The sequence below is a fragment of the Oncorhynchus keta genome, chromosome 14 (genome assembly GCF_023373465.1).
Source record: "Oncorhynchus keta strain PuntledgeMale-10-30-2019 chromosome 14, Oket_V2, whole genome shotgun sequence".
NCBI lineage: Eukaryota > Metazoa > Chordata > Actinopteri > Salmoniformes > Salmonidae > Oncorhynchus > Oncorhynchus keta.
This window is the reverse complement of record NC_068434.1, coordinates 30,357,473-30,378,826: the sequence shown is the minus strand read 5'-3', so window position 1 is coordinate 30,378,826 and position 21,354 is coordinate 30,357,473. Positions and strand designations below refer to the sequence as shown.

Sequence of the window (21,354 nt, the reverse complement as noted above, 5' to 3'; positions counted from 1 at the left end):
CACACACACACACACACACACAGTCTTTGTGTCTGCTATTCATAAATGATGTAGCCTCAGTTATCCAACAACATGTGAAAGAAGAGCCTGACTAGTAACTTCATATTGAGAAAATAAATGCTGTATTCTGTTGTGAACATACGACTTCGCTATGGGACTAATATATGCACAAACACAGTACAAATGTACAACTGGAATGATATGTAAACATGACACGCATCAAGAACACAAGCCTGCTCTAGCTCACAACTACTGTACCCCTCCACCCTATAGACCAGGTCAAACCAAACCTCTGCAGCATCCCTGAAGACCAGGATCATAGTGCATAATGTTTGGTTCTCTCCCACTGTTCATCTTTAAAGAATGTCACAAAGAAATAAAAAGGAGAAACCAATAAAAGGCTGATTATATTTACTCGGCGCACATACTTTCAGAAACTGGGATCATAGTTTGAGATCACTCTTCCATAGATAGATACAAACGTAGCAGTAGAAACAAACGTAGCAATACATGCACAACCTGTGCCACGACGCAATAAAGACCCTAGAAAACAACTTAATACTGTACATTATAAAAACACATTTCCAACCACAACCAAAAGACCCAACAGACATTTAGAGAGACGATTGATGCACTTACTTTGTTTTTGATCATGGGTGTCTCACATCATGGCCAACTCAATACAATGGACCAGCTCTGCCTGAGACACAATGGTCAAAATCCTCCAGCCAAGAGGCCAGTGGACAGACAAAAAGGACAGCTGGATGTGCTATGGTCAGTGTGAGCTCAGTGGTATTGCCATACAGCACCTACACTCTCAAAGACATGTGATCAGTGGGGAAAGGTCAGTTGCATTGGGCTACCACAGCTGTCTCCCGAATATCCGAGATTATGTTGTTGCTGTCTTTTTGGAGAGCTTGAGGAAGGAAAGAAAGAAAGAAAGAAAGAAAGAAAGAAAGAAAGAAAGAAAGAGGATACCAGTGTTAAAGGGAGAAACAGAAAGTACAATATAAAGTGCATGAAAGTCTACACCCAGTAAGTAGGGATACCAGTAGCACCCATACAGTACCTCCAGCCACCTCTGTCCTCTGTTGTGCTGTATCCTGGGACTCGATGAGCAGCTCCTGCAGCAGGTTATGTTTGTACAGCTGGCCCACCAGCTCACTCTGCAGATGCTACTTCACAAAGTTCACCAGGAAGTGCATCACTGTCTTGGGCACACTGCAGACACACAAGTCCTAAGACACACAGTTAGCTAACACACCAGGACAGGCAAGGCTCAACTCAACTCACCACTAACTGAATATATAAATAACACCCCTAGGTGCCCTGGTCTCTGAACGGTTCTGAATGCTCTTGCAGACGATGAGGAAATAGCAGTTGATGAGGCGTTGGATGACCTCAGTCTCTCTGCTCCCGGGTACTCAGCTTGCGGGACGCCAGCACCGCCTGGCAAACAGAGAAGGGGTCAGATGTTACAAAATGTCACAGATTTAATTTGATACAGTGATGCTCTACAGGCTAGCGCTGGGTCAGTTCTGACTGCTGATTCCACTACTCACTGTGTCCAGGAGGTTGATGGCCTGGCCCTTCACAGGGCTGCTGAAACCTGCCACTTGTGCATTCTCCTCTGCCATTTTCTCATTCTTCCAGTACTTCTCTCCATCCTGCCAGCCCTAAAATAGGTGGAATGAGGGGTTCAATTCAGTTGGTCTGTTCTGGTAACATGTTAAATGTCATTCAAGTAAATTTCACAACTGGCTTAGTGAAATTCCTTCAAAGTGAAGTCCATACTGGCATGAAAAGACAGCAACACACTCGTGCCCTCTGGTCAACATTAGGCTGATCTACATGCATGAAAGCAGAACATATGCTTTGAGTTGAGACAGAATTACCTGTTGACAGATGAAGTGAATTCTGGGTGCTTTGTGCTGTTGTAAACAAAAGCTCAATTTGAACCAAGTTGTGGACCTGCTCGGAATCATCCACAAACACCGACAGACGGCCAGTAAGGAATAGCATTAAATTGTAGAATAATTACATTCAGTAAGATCTGTATTCCTTTTTTTTTTTTAAGTAAATCACAAAAATGAACTTTCTTACCATGTTATTAGTAATGGGCAAGCGCTTCCTGAGTAAACTAGTCACCACCTCCACAATGGAGTCGTGCAGCTTGGGAAACCAAAGGAGCTCCTGACAAACACACAGCATGCCAGAATACAATTATATTACAATTTGCTTCAGGGTTGTCATAGCTTTAAGTGAATGTTTTGTAGTATGTGTTGTGCAGTGTGTAGCGTACCGGTGTGCTGTAGGAGGAGCAGTGCTGTATGATCCTCTGTAGCTCCTCGTGGACCAGCTCCACACAGCGCAGGCTGGGATCCTCCAGGCGCTTGATCTGCCTCTTCACTAGCAGCTCAAAGAAAATCTCAGGCACAAAGAAGGCCGGTTGCGGACCCTGAAGCACCATACACACAAAGCCCTCTGTTAACATAACTCATGTGCTTCTCTACATCCATTAGCTTTCATGGAAAACTATTCAAAAGATCTGTTTAACCTACACACAGACAATTCAATTGGAGCTGATATGAGATTGGAGCTGGTGGTTATTATTGTAGCATTGCGGATTGCAGTGAGAATGTCAAGCTCCGTTAAGCCCCCCAGGGGATCGATAGACTGAAGAGTGAGGCCAAAGGTCTCATGGAATATGTAGCAGATACGAGCCCCTCTGCAGCTGACAAGAGAGGAGGACAGAGGAAGCCGTATCAGTGGCGGTGTGTGAGGGATGTCAACTTCAGATGCAGTCAGTAAGACTGAGTCAAAACTTGCTTCACATGCTTGAGGAAATCAATAAATCAGTGAGTGGTACAAGAGCTATTGAAATGAAGCTGCAAAATATGAAATGCCAATTCATGAACACCTACAAAGTTACAATGAGCCCAAAAAAATACTATAAAAGCCTGCAACATTTACCTGGAGCTAACTCTGCAGATAGCACTAATGGGTGATTTGAAAAGTCAGTCATTCGATCAATAATATAATAATACATTTAGTAAAAATATTTATTTAATTTACAATCTGTAGAAACTATGAGAATAACTATGAGAATAGAAAGGTTCAGGAGTTTTGTGAAACAGCACAGCACAGTTGAACAAAATATGGCAAATAGAACTGGATGGTCTTCAGAGATAGACGGGAGGGGTTGAGAGTAGCTGAAGGATGGGATTAAAAACAAAACAAACGATAACTAGTGTAAAGTACATTGTGTCCATAAAATATAGAATTTTAAGTATTGCTGTCCATTAGTTTACTCCAATTAGGGGAAGGGTAGTAGGGTCAGGGGAAAATAATAAAGGAAAATATATTATATACACACACAGTACCAGTCAAAAGGTTTGGACACATCTACTCATTCAAGGGTTTTTCTTTATTTTTACATTGTATATAGAAGACATCAAAACTATGAAATGACACATGGAATCATGTACAAAGCTGCCATCAAGGCAAAGGGTGGCTACTTTGAAGAATCTCAAATATAAAATATATTTAGATTTGTTTAACATGTTTTTGGTTACTATATGATTCTATATGTGTTATTTCATAGTTTTGATGCCTTCACTATGATTCTACAATGTAGTGCTAGGTTCTTATTTTTCAGAGTAAATAACTCACGGACACTAGGGAAGCTTAACCAAGTTTAATTCTTACCAAAGGGTCTTAACAGCTGTAATTCAGACAACAAAACATTTCTCACCATCACAGGTATATACAGTTGAAGTCGGAAGTTTACATACACCTTAGCCAACTACATTTAAACTCAGGTTTGCACAATTCCTGACATTTAATCCTAGTAAAAATTCCCCGTTTTAGGTCAGTTAGGATCACCACTTTATTTTAAGAATGTGAAATGTCAGAATAATAGTAGAGAGAATTATTTATTTCAGCTTTCATTTATTTCATCACATTCCCAGTGGGTCAGAAGTTTACATACACTCAATTATTATTTGGTAGCATTGCCTTTAAATAGTTTAACTTGGGTCAAATGTTTCAGGTAGCCTTCCACAAGCTTCCCACAATAAGTTGGGTGAATTGTGGCCCATTCCTCCTGACAGCACTGGTGTAACTGAGTCAGGTGTGTAGGCCTCCTTGCTCTCAAACACTTTTTCAGTTCTGCCAACAACATTTCTATAGGATTGAGTCAGGGCTTTGTGATGGCCACTTCAATACCTTGATTTTGTAGTCCTTAAGCCATTTTGCCACAACGTTGGAAGTATGCTTGGGGTCATTATCCATTTGGAAAACTCATTGGCGACCAAGCTTTAACTTCCTGACTGAGGTCTTGAGATGCTGCTTCAATAAATCCACATAATTCTCTTTCCTCATGATGACATCTATTTTGTGAAGTGTACCAGTCCCTCCTGCACCAAAGCATCCCCACAACATGATGCTGCCACCCCCGTGTCAAGAATCCCGCCGAAGATGGTGCCTCTTCCTGTTCGGGCGGCGCTCGTCGTCGCCGGCCTACTAGCTGCCACCGATCCCCTTTTCTCTTTCATTTAGTGTTGTCTGATTAGTTGCACCTGTTTCTTGTTTAGGTTTTGGGCTATTTAAACCCGGTAGGCCCGCCGGCTATTGTGCGGGCTTGTTTTTCTGTGATTTTTGTGGATTTTATTTCCCGAACCGTTTCGTCCTGTTTGTTTTACACTGGGTCTTTTAGCGCCCGTGTGTGTGGCGTTGACCGATACTTATTTGGGAATAAATATATCCCCGTATCTAACTACCCTGCTCTCTGTGCCTGACTCCTCCCCCCACTACTTCTAGAAGTCCTGACACCCCGTGCTTCATGGTTGGGATGGTGTTCTTCGGCTTGCAAGCCTCCCCCTTTTCCTCCAAACACAACGGTGGTCATTATGGCCAAACAGTTCTATATTTGTTTCATCAAACCAGAGGACATTTCTCTTTGCTGTTGTTCTGGGATTGATTTGCACTTTTCGAACCAAAGTACGTTCATCTCTAGGAACGCGTCTCCTTCCTGAGCGGTATGGCGTTGGTGTTTATACTTTGCGTACTAATATTTGTACAGATGAATGTGGTACCTTCAGGTGTTTGGAAATTGCTTCAAGGATGAACCAGACTTGTGGAGGTCTACACATTTTTTTCTGAGGTCTTGGCTGATTTCTTTAGATTTCCCCATGATGTCAAGCAAAGAGGCACTGAGTTTGAAGGTAGGCCTTGAAATACATCCACAGGTACACCTCCAATTGACTCAAATGATGTCAATTAGCCTATCAGAAGCTTCTAAAGCCATGACATCATTTTCTGGAATGTTCCAAGCTGTTTAAAGGCAAAGTCAACTTAGTGTATGTAAACTTCTGACCCACTGGAATTGTGATACAGGGAATTATAAGTGAAATAATCTGTCTGTAGACAATTGTTGGAAAAATGACTTGTGTCATGCACAAAGTAGATGTCCTAACCGACTTGCCAAAACTATAGTTTGTTAACAAGAAATTTGTGGGAGTGGTTGAAAAACAAGTTTTAATGACTCCAACCTAAGTGTATGTAAACTTCCGACTTCAACTGTATATCCCACTTAAGACACTCCTCCTTCTCTCCAATCCAACCCTTATTATTCCCTTCAGGGGATCTGACCTCACCTCCTGACCACAACCCCTCCTTCACCTAATCCACAGATGTCCATCTGCCTCCCCTATAGCAATCCTTTGATCTCCTCCCATGCACCCAGCACATTCCACAGCCACTCTGTCTTTCTACAGATCTCACTCCTTTATATACTATGCTTCTGATCTATCATGTCTTTAATATCTCAATGTTCAAAGTATCGAAGTATCGCAGCTGTGCAGCATCTAGATGGTTGCTAGATATTTGGTGGTCAATGATTGCGAGTCGCTCCAATACAATATAAAATACTGAAAAATGACTGCTGCCTGGATAACGTAGCCTAAAGCAGTTGAACTACTCACAGCTCAGATGTCTGGATGTGCGTGGCGGTGCCCTCGATGGTGTTGCAGTAGTCGCTGGCAAATTTGGTGACGATCTGCAGCAGGGTGGTGCTATGGTCCTCTACTGGCTGGCCGTAGCTGCTGAGCCAGGCCTGGTATTGGGCACCTAGCACGCCACACGGGTCTTCAACTCCGGCAGGCAGTCCCGGATGTGGAGCATGAGGAAGTAGCTCAGGGTATGGGCCAGGTAGCGAGACCCGCAGCGGGAGGCCAGAGATGGGTAGTGGCACTGGAGGAAGGCCTGCTCTTCCCACGCCATGTCCTCTATGCTCTTCTGGGTGTTGACGTCATGCTGGCTCCTAGAGGGGAGAAACATGGAGAGTGACACCTGGAGTTAGAGAAGACTTCCCAGTGGCTCTGCGTGATCAAATAGTCACCAGTTAGCTCCAGCATAGCAGGAAATAATACACCTCAATTACAGGATGAAGCACTTTTGAAATGGCCGTTACTATATCTGTAACATTTCTATAAAACACTAATCCTCAGCACTCTGGGGGAGTGTGCTAGCCTACTGACTTCAGACAGCCTTCCCTGTGAGTTGCTATGATTGACTCAGCTCAGTGAAATTGCTTCTGAAAATGACGCAACATTTCAGCCTCTGAGGAGTGAATATGTTGTTTTTTGGGAATCTTGCAACCTTGGTGAAAAATCACTCACATAACTCATACATCAGCCCTGTGCTGGAAACCAATGAGCAAGACATGGCACACATATTTCAGCAGGATGTGTGAGAACCTAATATCGATCTCAAAGTGGGGAGACAGAAATCTTTAATTGCTGAATGATTGTTCGGCAGATGCAACTAAATTGAGCTGGTGAATAGCATTGGAACATTTGTTGTTTAAAGCTTTAAGGTCTCTGAGGGTACCAGAGTTAATTTAACGACACAAATGACTCAGATCCATCATACTCAGTCTGATAGATGTGGTACAATGATCACATTTTTATATGCCATCTTTCACTGCTATGGAGCTGCATCTTTTAAAGCATCGTGGTGTCATCATCCAGTAAAAATGTTAGATAAGTTATAGGCATATGATATAGACAAACCTGTTGACCACTCCAACAATTCCAAGCTGCATTGGAATGACCCGACACAGTAAGACCTCCAGAGCATCTGTCCCTGCGTCCATCAGGTCCAGCTTACTGAACACCAGCAGTGTTCTACGGCCTGCAAGACACACATGGGCACAAAAGCTGGGTAAAGACAAGCCCCTTTTGTCCATGGCTCTCATATACAGTGGGGAGAACAAGTATTTGATACACTGTCAATTTTGCAGGTTTTCCTACTTACAAAGCATGTAGAGGTCTGTCATTTTTATCATAGGTACATTTAAACTGTGAGAGACTGAACCTAAAACAAAAATCCAGAAAATCATATTGTATGATTTTTAAGTAATTAATTAGCTTTTTCTTGCATGACATAAGTATTTGATCACCTACCAACCAATAAGAATTCCGGCTCTCACAGACCTGTTAGTTTTTCTTTAAGAAGCCCTCCTGTTCTCCACTCATTACCTGTATTAACTGCACATGTTTGAACTTGTTACCTGTATAAAAGACACCTGCCCACACACTCAATCAAACAGACTCCAACCTCTCCACAATGGCCAAGACCAGAGAGCTGTGTAAGGACATCATGGATAAAATTGTAGACCTGCACAAGGCTGGGATGGGCTACAGGACAATAGGCAAGCAGCTTGGTGAGAAGGCAACAACTGTTGGCGCAATTATTAGAAAATGGAAGAAGTTCAAGATGACGGTCAATCACCCTCGGTCTGGGGCTCCATGCAAGATCTCACCTCGTGGGGCATCAATGATCATGAGGAAGGTGAGGGATCAGCCCAGAACTACACGGCAGGACCTGGTCAATGACCTGAAGAGAGCTGGGACCACAGTCTCAAAGAAAAGCATTAGTAACACACTACGCCATCATGGATTAAAATCCTGCAGCGCACGCAAGGTCCCCCTGCTCAAGCCAGCGCATGTCCAGGACCGTCTGAAGTTTGCCAATGACCATCTGGATGATCCAGAGGAGGAATGGGAGAAGGTCATGTGGTCTGATGAGACAAAAATAGAACTTTTTGGTCTAAACTCTACTCGCCGTGTTTGGAGGAAGAAGAAGGATGAGTACAACCCCAAGAAGCATCTCAAGGTCCTGGAGTGGCCTAGCCAGTCTCCAGACCTGAACCCAAAAGAAAATCTTTGGAGGGAGCTGAAAGTCCGTATTGCCCAGCGACAGCCCCAAAACCTGAAGGATCTGGAGAAGGTCTGTATGGAGGAGTGGGCCAAAATCCCTGCTGCAGTGTGTGCAAACCTGTTCAAGAACGTATGATCTCTGTAATTGCAGACAAAGGTTTCTGTACCAAATATTAAGGTCTGCTTTTCTGATGTATCAAATACTTATGTCATGCAATAAAATTATACTTAATTACTTAAAAATCATACAATGTGATTTTCGGGATTTTTGTTTTAGATTCCGTCTCTCACAGTTGAAGTGTACCTATGATTTAAAAAATTATAGACCTCTACATGCTTTGTAAGTAGGAAAACCTGCAAAATTGGCAGGTGTATCAAATACTTGTTCTTCCCACTGCACATACATACTAACAATGTGCATTGAATGGCAGTTCATTATGTCCTCTAAAATGTGTTGTGCATTTAGGAGTCACTTATCTTAAAGTTCACTGAGGTCAAACATAAAAAGTAACATTGACCAGGTTTACTGATATTTATTTCAATGAACAAACAATACATATACACTGAAAAGACATGCAATGAGAAATGAAGCAGCATAAGTGTACAGTATGCCTCAGCATCTGGGTCGACCTCGCTTTGCCAGTTTAATGGCATCAGAGGTGGCCAAGTCAGAGTTGGCAGGAGACACAGAGGATAAGGGAGTTGGGGTTGGAGATGAAGGATAGAATCATGTCTTGGACTTGAGCTTCTGTCCTCTGGCTAGTCTCCAACTGGAACCTTGTACATCAACAATAAATAACTCTACAATACTGTAAATAAATATACATATGTATTTGTTTTCTATGAGTAATGGTATTTATTTTACCATGAAGAACATCATAGTTCTGCATATTCAAGTTAGTGGGATTAATACACTGGTTGGTATTACCTTGGTTATTCCTGGCAAATCAACCAGTGTGAGATTGAGGACATGAGGAGAGAAAATAGATGAGCTCAAATAGATGAGCTCAGGGCTGATTCCCTAGGGGTCACAAGAGGAAATACAGATGGCGATAGAGAAGCAGAGAAATTAAATCAGTTGCTCATAAACTAGAAATAAGCCATATTTACCCACAACTATTTATCCAAATCACGTTGCCTCCCAAGCTACGTTCAGTCTCTTCTTCAATCTCCAAACTCCTTGCGGATCTATAATTCAAACAAAGAGATGGAATACTGAAATATCGACTTCACCAACACCCTTAGAAGCATGACATTAGGAGATACAGTGTGTTTGAGACCACCTAAAGCGAGACCGATTCAAGACCAAGACCGGAGCAAATCGAGTCCGAGTCAAGACCAAGACCGGAGGGGGACAAGGGTCTGAGACCGAGTCAAGATCGAGACCAGAAAAATGTGAGTCCATTTCGAGACCATGATTGTAATTGTCAAATCACCACCATAATTCAGAGTTCAAAATGTCCAGTATTTCTGTGTTCATATTTCAGAACAACATATGGATTCTTTAAACATTCAGAAAAGTGAAGAAATGCATACTGAGGGAAATTATTACTAACCCAAAACACAGTGGGGAACAACGGGTCTTCAACGTCTTCAGAGAGGGGCTAAGGATTTATAAAATAATAATAATAATAATAATAATCATTAATTTTCAAAGATTTTTTGATTGAACCCTTTCCAACAAAAACTGAAGCGATTAACACTGAAGAGAAGAAAAATATCTAATCAAGGTTTTTCTTTGCTGGTCTCTGGGGAGATAGCTCGCTAGATTTAAGTTAACCATTGGCTAGGTCATCAGAAGCTAGATAAAGGCATCTTCCATTGAACTGCATTATGGCCAAATGTTGAGTGACAGTTGAATCAACCAATCACATTTTGACTTCATGTCTGCCTTCTTGAAGGCCAACATGTCACTGCACAACAGCAAGCAGTAGTTATCCCATAGTCTACCTAGCTAGCTTTTGTTGTCGACTAGTATTTTCCCAATATGTCATGGAACGTTGATTCAAATATAACTTATTTTTAAAACCTCTTATAAAGTTGGTTTTGTAGTGTAAACTGGGAATTTAATATTTTTTGACTGATATTGTGATTTTGTGTTTAATTTTTTCAAAGTAGTTCATTATTATGTCCTAGTTCATGGTCTACTTATCGTTTAAGATCATGCTGTGTGTGACTGCTGCCTTTCCATCAGCCCTATGCAGTGGTGCCTGGAGAAGTGGGTATACTTTAATATAGGCAAAAAGTTCCCACCAAGCGAAGGAAAAGAACCCCGTGTGAAAACTCCTTTTTCCCTATGAGTTCTCCTACAGATTTTCACTCTCAAACATTTTTTTAATAGACAAAATAACCAACTTTGATGATCTAAGTACACAACAATGCTTAAACCACATCAATATGATGAGGTGGGCCTGCCAGGGTTCCCCAGTGAGTGGGCCTCTGTCCACCCACGCCCATCCATGTCTACGCCCCTGATGCAAACAGCCATGATGACAATTGCGCATTACAAATAGCCTACGAACCAACACTTCGAACAAGGCCTTCCGAGTGGCGCAGCAGTCTAAGGCAATGCATCGCAGTGCTTGAGGCGTCCCGACAAAGTCGGGTTCGATCTCGGGCTATGTCGCAGCAGGCCGCAACCCGGAGACGGCGCACAATTGGCTCAGCGTCGTATGGGTTAGGGGAGGGTTTGGCTGGCCGGGATGTCCTTGTCCCATCACGCTCTAGCGACTCCTCGCAGTGGCATGCACACTGACACAGTCGCCAGTTGTACGGTGTTTCCTCCGACACAATGGTGTGGCTGGCTTCCAGGTTATGCGAGCAGTGCGGCTTGGCTGTGTCGTGTTTCAGAGCATGGCTCTCTACCAATTGGATATCACAAAATTGGGGTGAAAAAGTTTTTTAAATTTTATTTTATGTGTTATTTATTTTTTATAAATAAATCAATACAAAACTTTTTCAATACCTTGTTTGCATACCCTAGAATTTACTGGTAGATATCAAAAATTGAAACGTCTTTATTACCCTACCGGCTACGGATGTCATTCTTCTGTGAGCTGCTCCATGTCAAAACCAGTTGAGAGCTGCACACCCTTGCCGCCTGCAGATTCTATTCCTTTGAAACTAAACTGTGTGGCGCACAAGTGAATATATTTCACGTGTTTTGCGACTGTGTAGGCTACTGTGCATGTTTTCTATTGTACTATATAATTGATACTGTTAAGTCATATACTGCCACTACACTACTCAAATCAACTTTGATACACATCAGTAGAGATTAAGGAGTATAAGCAATGCCCACTGAAAAACAAGTGGGTATACGGTTTTTAACTGCATATACCCTACACGGCATAACTGGCCCTTTGTGTTTCACAAAAAGTACACTCTCCTACATAAATGCACTGGCCAGTTACAGTTGCTGTCCTTTCAGAATCACAAACCTGTCACACTGCGCAAACATGTCTATAATAAACGCTGTTAAGATAATCATGTTTCAAGAAAGTGTGTGTATATATTTAGCCTGGCGAAGCGGTTTTATGTGCTGACTGACTGGAAGCTGATAATTTAGTTTTTTACTCCACTGGTCTCGGGAAGAAATTACGAGTCCTCACTGTCCGAGAACGAGTCAAGACAGAGTACAACTATATTCGACAAGACCGAGATGCTCAATATGTGATTGAACCCTTGGTCTCGAGACCTGTCTAGACTACTACAACACTGGACATACAAGTACCAAGACTCTCAGACAATGCAATGCTGTTCTACAAATATGGAAACCCTCACAATGTGCATTGCAAAACAGCTAAATAGACGTGCATAGCGAATGATGGTGTCACATACCTGGTTCTTGCTGTGAAGGAATGTGCCCCATTCCTCAGCCTTGATCCCATGACAAAATATAAGGGAATGAGTGTAAAATAATGTGCAAACAAAGGAAATATTCATATCACATATAAAACATAGACTTGGATGGGGTTTATCATTATAGAATGCAATATGACAGAGACAGAGTTTGTAAGTTGATGTGATGATTAGACAGAGTAAATGAAAAATGATGAGGATCACAAGATGATATTAAGACGAAGGACAACACAACAGGTCCATGCAGATAAACTATGGAATTAAAGACCTGGGTAGGTGTTTGCGTTTTGTTTTACCCCATTTCCTGAGAAAAGCAGTGAAGGGAAAGTAAATATAATGTTAGAAAATAGAAACAAAATATCTGAAAGATTTTTATCCAGTGAGTGAAACGACATGCATGCGAGATAGAAAAGAGCAGAAGCTGGAACCTAACCGTTCAGACCACAGTCCTACCTACATACAGGTTATGGACAATTTGCTCTTTTAGTTTGCCCAGTAAGTTTCTTCTAGGACAAAGCAACAACTACTAGCCACTTTAAACAATGCCACTTAATATAATGTTTACATACCCTACATTACGCATCTCATATGTATATACTGTACTCTATACCATCTACTGCATCTTGCCATCTTTATGTAATACATGTATCACTAGCCACTTTAAACAATGTCACTTCTATATGTTTACATACCCTACATTACACATCTCATATGTATATACTGTACTCTATACCATCTACTGCATCTTGCCATCTTTATGTAATACATGTATCACTAGCCACTTTAAACAATGTCACTTCTATATGTTTACATACCCTACATTACTCATCTCATATGTATATACTGTACTCTATACCATCTACTGCATCTTGCCAATGCCGTTCTGTCACATCACTCATTCATATATTTTTATGTACATATTCTTCATCCCTTTACACTTGTGTTTATAAGATAGTTGTTGTGAAATTGTTAGGTTAGATTACTCATTGGTTATTACTGCATTGTCGGAACGAGAAGTACAAGCATTTCGCTACACTCGCATTAACATCTGCTAACCATGTGTATGTGACAAATAACATTTGATTTGATTTGATAATATTGAAATGAATTGAATACATGTCAACTGGACTGGGTTTGGTTTGAGGAAGTGTGTCCAGTGTACTGTATGTCTGCTAGAAGTAACACGAGATTGTGTTTAAAGTGACAGTCATGTCTCTGTTCTGTGTCAAGTCCATACCCTTTTTCTTGCAGAATCCTCTCCATCAATGGGGGCACATTAACCAGCTGTAACACTAGGGGTCGCCGTGTGACTATCCCTGATCCCTGAGGCAAAAATAAATCCCTTTCAACCAGACTCTCGAACACAGAACTCTTGGCGCTGCTCTGTAATGGGAAGAGAGGAGATTGATTTTAGAAAGGCTTTGACCCTTTGCTACATTAATGATTCAGTGCTATTATTTATGCTTTTTTCAACTTCCTTGGACATTGATCTGTTCATTTCAACAATAGCACAATTCTCTAGTGTAACAGGTAACAGTTGATTCTTGCATTTTGATTCTGTAATGACCTGAGATCCAACCACCACTATCTGAGGCAGCTGTATGATCTCTGCCCCCATTGTCATGAAGACTTCCTGGAGCCGGTTGATGATGGGAATTAGAGCCTCCATCGCTCAGGACTGGACACTATAGTTGGTAATAGAAAATGAAAGAAGCAATGGTGAGATTAAACACAATATTGTACTCATCAGTCTCTGTATTCCCCTACAAAACCAAAAACAAGAGACCTCTTACAGATATTAGATAAGCCTGTGTACAGGACCAAGCAATAAACACGTAATAGCTTAGTGTTTATTGTTGTGATTCATAAGCTCTCGTGATGAGATCCAACACATGACATAAGAAGAGTAGTCAGAATTTGAAAGGGAAAGGAAAGGAATTCAGGCCCTAATGAGAGAAAACTGGAATCGTTTGGAGTTGACTGTTGATTTAGTGGCCACATATAGCTTGCTTGCTAGCTACTGTAGCTAGCTTTGAAGATAGCATATAGAGTCTAACTAATTAGTTAAGGGATCTGCCCCCTATTCCCCCCAATGTTCGCATAAAATTACATACCCAAATCTAACTGCCTGAAGCTCAGGCCCTGAAGCAAGGATATGCATATTCTGTGTACCATTTGACAGGGAACACTTTTAGGTTTGTGGAAATGTGAAAGGAATGTAGCAGAATATAACACAATAGATCTGGTAAAAGATAATACGAAGACAAAAAAACATTTTTTTTTTGTCGGTTTTTTGTACCATCGTCTTTGAAATGCAAGAGAAATGCCATAATGTATTATTCCAGCCCAGGTGTAATTTAGATGTTGGCCACTAGATGGCAGCAATGTATGTGCAAAGTTGTAGACTTATCCAAAGAACCATTGCATTTCTGTTCAAAATGCTGTATCAAGACTACCCAAATGTGCCTAATTTCTTTATTAATAACTTTTCATGTTCAAAATTGTGCACTCTCCTCAAACAATAGCATTGTATTATTTCACTGTAATAGCTACTGTAAATTGGACAGTGCAGTAAGAAGAATTTAAGCTTTCTGCAAATATCAGATATGTCTATGTCCTGGGAAACGTTCTTGTTACTTACAACTTCATGCTAATCGCATTAGCCTACGTTAGCTCAACCGTCCAGTGGAAGGGACACCGATCCTTAACCCAACTTGCTTGTGAACCTCTGTGACCCTATCATGCAATAACGTTAGCCCTCATTTCACAAGCTAGACAGATTTTAAGCATGGCCAAGTCTGCATATCTTTCGCAACATGATTTTGCTATGAAGGGGAACAAACAAAGATGCTGCTGGACGGACGTCCTACTAGCTTAGTCGAATCGGGCCAAGATGCTCTGTCATGAGGAAGCAAGGAAAGTGGTTAGCTAGCTGTTTCCTTACCGGAGGAGGACACGGTGAAGGCACGTTCTACTTCATACTGTAATGATAACTACAGCAACTGAAGTTGTGTATTATCTACTATTTAGCGCTGACCGACAACAAATCGGTTTGTATTCAAGGTGTGATAGAAAATTGGGTGTTCTCGCATTTTAAAAAGAGGTGATTGGTCATACAACGTGATTCGTATACATTTATTGTATTTATTTTTTAAGGGGTGGATCAGCTTAATATTGCGGAAAGAATGTTGCTTCCATCAATGTAATTGTCTGCATCATTTCCAATCCCCCATATATTTTTGGGGTAGATGTATATATCCATACACACATGTATACATATACACACAAAGTGGGGCAAAAAAGTATTTAGTCAGCCACCAATTGTGCAAGTTCTCCCACTTAAAAAGGCGAGAGAGGCCTGTAATTTTCATCATAGGTACACTTCAACTATGACAGACAAAATTAGAAAAAAATCCAGAAAATCACATTGTAGGCTAAAAGCCCTCCTCATCCTGAGTTGGGATGCCATCCCAATGCCCGGCAGACCACCCCCTACCCCCTGTATCCCATAGCCCTGAACCGACTGGGATCCATCCTTTGAAAAGAGCACACAGTGCCATTTACCGAAATGAAGTAGATCAACTGCCAAATGCATTTCCATCGCCCTCACCTCGATTTGTATTATATATAGCTATGGATCATCCTCTATTGTCCCTAACATCTTTTACTCCTTCGCAACAGTTGTGGGATACACACATACACCCACACACACTCAACCCTTTCCCCCCACACAACCATAAACTCCCATTCTCAACAGTTGCACCATCCCAGAGCCCAACTCAAGAAAGGTCTTGATTTACAAATGCACTCACAGTTGCAGCTGCATGAGAAGGCCTGCAAGACCGCGCAAAAAATGTGCAGAAATTGAGAGATTTTATTAACCATTGTCACATCCTAGATGATAGAGGTCAAATGTACACCTTCCCTGAAACACCCACAATACGGTCACCTGTATTGACGATATTCCCAAGCATCTCTATGCAGTCAGACTTTTGATTTTGTGCCACCAGGGTCACAATAATATACCCTCTCTCTGAATGTCCGAGTGTGACCGCCTCCCCATGGGTTACTGGGGAAGCAAGGAAAGTGGTTATCTAGCGGTGAAGGCTTTCCTCCAAATCCAAGAACGTTCTCACTTCATACTGTAATGATAACTACAGCAACTGAAGTTGTGTATTATCTACTATTTAGCGCTGTCTGCAGTTTAACTTTTTATGGCTGCAGGGGCAGTATTGAGTAGCTTGGATGAAAAGGTGCCCATTGTAAACGGTCAGCTCCTCAGTCTCAGTTGCTAATATATGCATAGTATTTTTAGTATTGGATAGAAAACACTCCAAAGTTCCCAAGACTGTCAAAATATTGTCTGTGAGTATAACAGAACTGATTTTGCTGGCAAAATCCCGAGGAAAATCAAAACAGGAAGTGGCTTCAATTTTGAAAACTCCATGTTCCATAGCCTCCCTTTGCTGGATTTAAAGGGATATGAACCAGATTCCTTTTCCTATCGCTTCCTCATGGTGTCGACAGTCTTCAGACATAGTTTCAGGCTTTTATTTTGAAAAATGAGCCAGAACGATAACATTGTGTCAAGTGGTCACATGAGTTTTGCTCACGCAACAGAATTTGTATGGGTATTGCGTTCCCCTCTCCAACTGACATTTGCGGTTGATATATTACCCATTATATATTTTAAAAAACAACCTGAGGAATGATTATAAAAAACATTTGACATGTTTCTGTGGACATTATGGAAACTATTTGGAATTTTAGTCTGCGTTGTCGTGACCGCTCTTTCCTATGGATTTCTGAACATAACGCGACAAACAAACGGAGGTATTTTGGATCTAAAAATAATCTTTATGGAACAAAAGGAACATTTGTTGTGTATCCTTCCGGAGACACCTGAAACCCCACCTCTTTAAGGAATACCTAGGATAGGATAAGTAATCCTTCTCACCCCCCCCCCTAAAAGATTTAGATGCACTATTGTAAAGTGGCTGTTCCACTGGATGTCATAAGGTGAATGCACCAATTTGTAAGTCGCTCTGGATAAGAGCGTCTGCTAAATGACTTAAATGTAAATGTAAATGTAACTGGGAGTCTCGTGAGTGAAAACATCCGAAGATCATCAAAGGTAAACGATTAATTTGAGTGCTTTTCTGATTTTCGTGACCGAGCTACCTGATGCTAAGTGTACTTAATGTTTATTGTGCGATCGATAAACTTACACAAATGCTTGGATTGCTTTCGTTGTAAAGCATAATTTCAAACTCTGACACGACAGGTGGATTAATAAAAGGCTAATCTGTGTTTTCCTATATTGCACTTGTGATTTCATGAATATAAATATTTATAGTAATATTTATTGTATATAGCGCTATGCTATTCAGCGGTTGTTGATGACACTTATCCCGATATCGGGATTGCAGCCATAACAAGTTTAGCGACAACAAACCGGTTTGTATTCAAGGAGTGATAGACAATTGGGTGTTCTCGTAATTTAAAAAAAGAGTTGATTGGTCATACAATGTGTTTCGTATACATTTATTTCTTAGCTGATTGGTTTAAATAAAGATCTCATCATTTTTGACAACGCCCTCCACGCTTTTTTTTAAAGAGCAATTTTAAAAAAAAGGGTGCGTTTGTAAATTCACTCTGGAGTGCCAAAGAGCGCTGTGGGCGCTCGTAAATTCAGAGCTTTGTCAGATTGTCCGTTCGTAAATTCGGAGCGTTTAGAGCGCACACTGGACGCTCTGGCGGAGGAGCAGGGTTGATCCGAGCGTTCTGACCTCTCAACGTCAGTCAAGCACCCAAGCTAACTGGCTAAAGTTAGCTACCTTGCTAGTTACAGTGCTTCCAGACATAAATGAGAGAACACATCACTCTGGCCATTTTACTTGCCCTAGCAGAGCTGGTTAGGCTGTTTTCATGTTATACAGAGGGTTGGTGACTAACTGTGCTGCTGGTAACAATTTAATTAAGCTTTTTTGCCAATGTTTACTGACACCGGCCATATTCAACTGGGTGTTGAGCTTTCGTAAACTCGTCAGTTATTCTGAGCTCAAGCACTCTGAAAATAGAGTAGATAGCCAGGGTGAATTTACGAACGCGCCCTGTATAGAACAGAGTATACAAACAGTCAGGGGAATACAGACAATACATTATATATAAGACCTTGTATGGCAGTTCTATCTTTGCGGAAAATGTTATAGTTAGGGATGGAAATTTCAGGGTTTTTGGTGGTTTTCCTAAACCAGGATTCAGACACGGCTAAGATATTCGGGTTGGCAGAATATGCTAAAGCAGTGAATAAAACAAACTTAGGGAGTAGGCTTCTAATGTTAACATGCATGAAACCAAGGCTTTTATGGTTACAGAAGTCAACAAATGAGAGCACCTGGGGAGTAGGATTAGAGCTAGGCACTGCATGTCCTGGATTAACCTCTACATCACCAGAGGAGAAGTAGGATAACGGTACGGCTAAAGGCTATAAGAACTGGCCGTCTAGCACGTTCAGAACAGAGAAAAGGGAGCCGTTTTCTGGGCACAATAGCATAGATTCAAGGCATAATGTACAGACAAAGGTATGGTAAGAAGAGAGTACATTGGAGGTAAACCTAGGCATTGAGTAATGAAGAGAGAGATATAGTCTCTAGAGACATTTAAACCAGGTGATGTCATCCCATATGTGGGAGGTGGAACAACATAGTTGGTCATTTCATCTCGAGTGTTCCACTTATTCAATATTTTATATAATGTGCAGATGTATAATGTGCAGCAACCCAACAGAAACAAAATGTACTTGGCAGCAACTGAAGAATGAAATATGAAAATATACTTCAAAAAAGTAAGGCATAATTTAATTACAAGCAATTGTGATGTTTAGCCTACCCTACCTAATTAAACAGCATTCAGCGGCTATGTTCAACATGTGATATATTTAAGTAGTTTAAGTAAACTTTTTTTCTTAGAAAATTTCACTTTCAGCCATCCCGTATTTAATATTGTCTATTTGAAAGTAACACCTAAATGCCTTTGTACATACAAATCTCCAAATTTGTGCTTATTGAACATGTTCAAATATGACCTCCATTATAGCCAATAGAACAAGTCTGAGGGTCAAAAAACAACTCAGAGGCTGAAGAGATGGCCCTCAGTCAAAATAGTGGGTGACCTATTGCTGAAGGCATCTCTGGAGGAAGCTCATCTGAAACAACTACCCCCCAGGACAAAGGGGCCTACATAAGAGGTTAGTTATTGAAATTAATGATATATGTACATTCATCCTTTTGCCAGTATTACCTCAGTGATCTTAGACACAACTTGGCACACTGATTTTCTTGTAGCGGTACAATTCTTTGTAGTTGACTGTTACTTTTTCAGGTTCTTAGTTGTCCTTCAGACATCAATCTATTTTAAGGTGACTCAGAGTTATATATTTGAAAAATAGTGACATGGCCTGCACACTGTTGTAAAAACATGTGGGACACTATTCTGGGTAAAGTTATAATTTAACTGTCTAATCTTCATCTTCTACCAGTTACTGATGGTGTCATCTGTCTGGTGGCGCCTTCTGCCATAGGACTTCCATGCAGTTGTAAGTACTCTTAGTACTCATTTGTCATAATGGGTTAGAGTAGAACACCAAAATTGTTCATTTTCATTACAGGAGGATGATGAAGATGCCTTGTCAGCTCCCACAGAGAGGGTAGAGAGGCCTATTGAGGTTTACACCTTAAAAATAACATCTAACAGTTGATAGTGTTGTGCCATAATAAAATGTGCACCTTTTTCTCTAACAGAGCAATGCTGGAAATTACAATGAAGAAGAGGGTCCATCCACCTCCAAAGCACAACTTACAGCATTAGCCCATGAATTACAATGAAACTAAGTTGAACTTGCACTGTGAAATTCAATGTAATTTATACTTGCAGGAAATAAAGACTTCATAAAAAGGCATCTTGTGTCTATTTGACATGGGGGAGGTGATGGGTGAATCCGAAATGATGGTAGCATATTGTCTCTGACTGCTCTTCCATCTCGTGCATCAGTGTGTGGTCAGGATTGTTATCAGGATCGTTCACTGGTTGAGTAGGACATTGTTCTCCTCTAATTGTGGCAATGTTGTGGAGAATCACACATGCCACAATAATGTCACATGCCCTTTCTGGGGTGACCCTGAGCCTACGAAGACACTGGAACTGGGCCTTGAGCATCCTAATGGTCATCTCTACCCTGGTTCGTGTCCTGCAGTGAGCCAAGTTATGTTTCTGCGGGTCGGGATCAGGATAAGGGGTCAGCAATTAGGGCTGCCAGGGGTACCCTCTGTCACCGAGCAGGTAACCATTGAACTCTCCTATTATTTTTTATTTTACCTTTATTTAACCAGGTAGGCCAGTTAAGAACAAGTTCTCATTTACAACCACGACCTGGCCAAGATAAAGCAAAGCAGTGTGACACAAACAACACAGAGTTACAAATGGAATAAACAAACGTAGTCAATAACACAATAGAAAAGTCTATATACATGATCATTTGATTACACAGTTAACATTTTCAGTTGCAATAGACGGAAACAAAATATTGATTATAATAGGATATATATAAACTCACCACAGGCAACTTTCACGCTCAGTGTACACTCGTGAAAAATGTGCGAGTCATGCACAGACCCGGGCCACTTACAGTAACTTCCACGTTGCTGATGATGTGGGCTGCATCACATATGATCTTCACAGTGCAAAACAGTAATTAGCTGTATTGTGAAATATCTTTCACTTGGAATGCTAAAGACTACTATTTAGGTCTACCTGCACATTAATGCTGTGGAAAGTCTTCCTATTCACAATCTCCTTCATTTACTGACAGGAATATGAGTGCAATCTATGCAGCCAATCACACCTGGAAACCCTAAAATATATAAAATGAACTTATTAGTGCTTCAAGTCTCAAAGCTTCATACTAATATATTGCTTAGACTGATACCTGCAATTCTGTGGAATTATTTGATGAGTCTTGTTGGTCTGTGACTGGGGAACACCACAAAAGTGTACAGTAAATGTTTCAGTGGATAAGTCACATTTCTGACAGCCCGGTGATATATAGATAACTCCTGTTGGCAAAAAAACAAAGTGCAACACATAATTTGTTCCGAACTGAGAGCATGTCCACAATGCATCATATGAACGATATGGGGGCTGAGAATATTGTTCAGGTGAATGATCGATTGTGCAGAAAAACAGAAACGCTCAAACAGAATCATCAGGGAAT

At 41.1% G+C, this 21,354-nt stretch overlaps 1 pseudogene; it reads right to left on the bottom strand.

The window, feature by feature from the left end:
* Window positions 1-4: 4 nt before the first annotated feature.
* On the bottom strand, window positions 5-13,752 carry LOC118394058 (dynamin-1-like protein; annotated as a pseudogene).
* Window positions 13,753-21,354: the final 7,602 nt, after the last annotated feature.